The sequence below is a fragment of the Phragmites australis genome, chromosome 7 (assembly GCF_958298935.1).
Source record: "Phragmites australis chromosome 7, lpPhrAust1.1, whole genome shotgun sequence".
In the NCBI taxonomy this organism is placed as follows: domain Eukaryota; kingdom Viridiplantae; phylum Streptophyta; class Magnoliopsida; order Poales; family Poaceae; genus Phragmites; species Phragmites australis.
The window spans coordinates 11,291,800-11,296,436 of NC_084927.1; the positions used below are offsets into that span (position 1 = coordinate 11,291,800).

A 4,637-nucleotide genomic window follows, 5' to 3' on the forward strand; every position below is an offset into this window, starting at 1 on the left:
CCATAATGTATTCCAAAAATAGCTAAGAAATTTTGTATCACGATCTGAAATAATAGTCTTTGGCACTCCATATAGACGAACTATCTCCCTGAAAAACAAGTCAGCAATGTGTGACGCATCATCGCTCTTATGACATGGAATAAAATGTGCCATCTTTGAGAAGCGATCGACAACAACAAAAATGGAATCCCTCCCCCTCTGAGACCGAGGTAACCCCAGAATAAAATCCATAGATATATCTTCCCAAGGTACATTTGGAATTGGTAATGGAGTATATAGACCATGGGGATTAAGACGAGACTTAGCTTTCAAGCAGGTTATGCACCGCTCAACGTGTCACTGGACATCACGTCGCATATGTGGCCAAAAGAAATGATCAGAAAGCATGTCCAATGTCTTTTTTACACCAAAATGACCAGCCAACCCCCCAGCATGTGATTCCTGCAAAAGAACATTTCGAATCGAGCAAGCTGGAATGCACAGTTTGTTAGTCCGAAATAAGAATCCATCATGCACATAGAATTTGTCCCATCCTTTTCCCGCAATACAATTAGAGAAAGGTTCGTTAAAATCAGGGTCATTAGCATAAAGTGTTTTTATTGATTCCAAACCAAGCACTTTTGTATCTAATTGTGTAACCAAAGCACATCGTCTAGACAAAGCATCTGCAATAATGTTATCTTTGCCACGCTTATGTTTGACAACATAGGGGAATGTTTCAATGAACTCAATCCATTTCGCATGTCGACGGTTCAGTTTGCCTTGGCTTTTCAGATATTTCAAAGCTTCGTGATCAGAATGGATTACAAATTCTTTAGGTAATAAATAATGTTGCCAGACTTCCAAAACTCGAACTAAGGCATAAAGCTCTTTGTCATAGACAGAGTAGTTCAGATGTGGATCATGTAACTTTTCAGAAAAGTAGGCAACAGGTTTACCTTCTTGAAGTACACACCTCCAATGCCAATACCACTTGCATCACATTCGATCTCAAAGGTCTTACCAAAGTTTGGTAGTTGTAGCAGCGGTGCTTCACAAAGCTTTTGTTTTAGCTCTTCAAAGGCATGGTCCTGTTCAGCTCCCCACTTGAATGGAACATCCTTCTTTGTCAAATTGTTAAGGGGTGCAGCGATGGTGCTGAAATCTTTAACAAATCATCGGTAGAAACCTGCAAGACCATGGAAACTTCGAACTTGGCTCACATTTTCAGGTGTAGGCCAATCCTTTATCGCTTTAATCTTCTCTTCATCAACCTTGATGCCATCTGCAGTCACCACAAAACCAAGAAAAACAACACGGTCTGTGCAAAAGGTGCACTTAGCAATATTTCCATACAATTTCTCTGCTCTCAAAACAGCAAGGACTTCACGGATATGGTCAAGATGTTCATCAAATGATTTACTATAGATCAGGATATCATCAAAATATACAACCACAAATTTTCCAATGAAAGCTCTTAAAACATGATTCATTAAACGCATAAAAGTGGAAGGAGCATTCGTCAAACCAAAGGGCATCACAAGCCATTCATATAAACCAAATTTAGTCTTAAATGCTGTCTTCCATTCATCACCAATTTTCATGCGAATTTGGTGATAGCCGCTGCGTAAATCAATCTTGGTGAAAATAGTTGAACCACTCAATTCATCTAACATGTCATCAAGCCTAGGAATGGGATGGCGATATCTAACAGTTATAGCATTGATAGCACGACAATCAACGCACATGCGCCAAGACCCATCTTTCTTAGGGACCAAAAGTACTGGAACAGCACAAGGTGAGAGAGATTCACGAACATACCCTTTGTCCAAAAGCTCTTTTATCTGTCGCTGAATTTCTTTTGTTTCTTCAGGATTGGTGCGGTAGGCTGGACGATTGGGAAGAGAAGCACCCGGTACCAAATCAATTTGGTGTTCAATTCCGCGTATGGGAGGAAGACCAGCTGGCACCTCATTGGGAAAAACATCCTCAAAATCCTGTAATAAATCAAGAACAACACTAGGCAGCGACAATGGTAAGTTGTTAGCTGAAAATAGGACCTCCTTGTGCAAGAGCACAAAGAATGGGGCTGTGGTGTTCCTCATTTCTCTCAAATCACTCTTGCTCACAAATAAACACTCATGTTGTCGTGGCAGTCTTGTATTTTCAGGAGGCTTTATGTGGCTGGATGGTTTAGGAGTCTCTCCCTTACTATTTTTGTGGCTCTCACATAATTTTCTTTTCTCACTCTCATCTCTTTTCATGCGAGCAACATCGGAAGAGTGTATGTCTTCAGGAGATAATGGAACAAGAACCACCTTCTTCTCTTTGTGAATAAATGTGTATTTGTTTGACCGGCCGAAGTGCATAGAATCCACATCAAATTGCCATGGACGACCCAGAAGTAAGTGGCATGCTTGCATAGGAACAATATCACAATCAACCTCATCATGATAGTCACCAATTGAGAATGACAAGCGGACCATGGATGAAACCTTCACTGTCCCTGAATTATTCAACCATTGCATATGGTACGGGTGTGGATGGCGACGTGTTTGCAGGCCAAGCTTCTCAACAAGCAAGGCACTAACAATATTGTTGCAGCTCCCACCATCAATTATAAATCTGCACACCTGTCCTTTCACTTTGCATCGTGATTGAAACAAATTATGGCGCTGCCCTTGCTCAGCTGCAACTAATTGAGTAGAAAGAACTCGTCGAACCACCAACGACTGGTCTGGTGCATTCAAAATATAAGCACGCACGGTGGAAGTTGTAGCAGACCAAAATGAACTATCATGTCGGGGCGAAATAGGAGCCTCCAAATAATTAATATCAGCAAGCAAATCATCAAAATCGGCACTAGTGATTTCCTCTGGATTTGGAGGAATAACAGCTTGTGGTATGTCCTCCTGAGCAACATGTGGAATAGACTGAATGGCCAAACAATTCAATCCCAGCTCATATTCACCATCCTCAGCGTGATACTCACAAGTTTTGAGATTCTCATCTGCTAATGCCAGGATATTGTGCTCCTCCTCCTCGTCACTCTGAGAATCATAAGAACCATTAGCAAGTGCTATAATTGTACGCCTATTGGGGCATTCAGCTTGCTTATGCCCATGACCACCACACTTAAAACACTCAATCCTACTTATCTTCCTTTGGGCTGATGCAGGAGAGGAGTTGGACTGATTGGAACTCACAGCTTTGCCTTTCGCATCAAATTGTTTGGCAGAAGATGAAACAGAACGAGAAGCTGCACGAGAGGAAGGTGTAGAAGCTGCATGAGATGAAGGTGTGTGTGCCCCTGATCCGTGCTGTTGTGAATTGCGCCATGGAGTAGAACTGTTATGAGCTAAAAAAGAAACATGGTTTTTATAAGATTCAACAAGCTGCCGTTCTGCCCGTTTTGCAAAATGAACTAATTCTGTTAGAGTTGTGTAGTTTGTCATGTCCACTTTATGGGCAATTGGTTTATTGAGTCCAACCAAGAACCGAGCCATCGTGGATTCCTCATCCTCAGTGATTCCTGTACGGAGTAGGCACATTTCCATTTCTTGAAAATATTCATCAACGCTACGAGTACCCTGCACAAGGCGTTTGAGCCGCAAATGTAAGTCACGGGTATAATATGCAGGAACAAAACGACGTCTCATTTCCCTCTTCATTTCATCCCATGTGATACGATCATGTCCAACTCGATGGAATTCTGCGCGAACTTGGTTCCACCAAGTTAAAGCATAACCTTTGAACTCAATGGCAGCAAGCTTTGCTTTCTTTTCAGCAGGGTAATCATACAAATCAAATATCTGGTCCACCTTGGTCTCCCACTCAAAGTAATCATCTGCATTCTCCTTCCCACTAAAAGCAGGAATAGACACCTTGACTCTCCCCAAACCATCGTCCTCACGACGACGTTCATGATCACCATGTCGCGGAGCACGATGGCCATCATGACCAGCAAACTGGTGGGCACCAAAAGCACCAAAGCGACCAAAGTGAGCACCTCCACGGTGTTCATAACCACCACGATGACCATGGTGATCTTCACGGTAGTCGTCATGATCATCAAAATCACCATCAAAACCTGCAGTCTCTAGCAAAGGAACACGCCGTGCATGGCCAAAAAAGTTTGGCCTCATATTAGGTGCACCAAAATTGTCAAAACCAGCACCATGACCTCGACCACCACCACGTCCTCGTCCACTGCCTCCTGCAGCTGCACGACGTGCAGCCTCAGCCTGAAGACGAGCAGCCTCGGCCTCCAAGGCAATAGGATCATCATCCTCAACATGTTGTCCATCATCATGTTGGTCCTCCATGTTTGGTGCATGGCCGAAATCATGCTGAAGTGCTTGCAGTTGTTGTGTCAATTGGTTCATTTGTGCCCGCATTTCCTGAAACTCCGCTGCCGAAATTGGACCATTTGGATCTGCCATGTTAGCGTAGAAAAGAAAAGATATATATAGATGGGGAATATATGTGGAGTCACTCCCTCATCACTTGCTGAACAAGTTCTTTCTCTTCCTGAAGGGTCAGTAACCGGGGCAGCAATCTGCAGTGGAAGAGTGATTGTAACAGAGACGATGGTGCAACAGCTCACGATGCTTTGAGTAGAGTGTGGTGGGGTAAAATATATGTGTAGTGCACTGAAA

At 43.0% G+C, this 4,637-nt stretch overlaps 1 pseudogene; it reads right to left on the reverse strand.

Annotated features, from left to right (window-relative positions):
- Positions 1 to 336: 336 nt before the first annotated feature.
- Positions 337 to 4,421, reverse strand: LOC133925390 (uncharacterized; annotated as a pseudogene).
- Between the last annotated feature and the right edge of the window lie 216 nt (positions 4,422 to 4,637).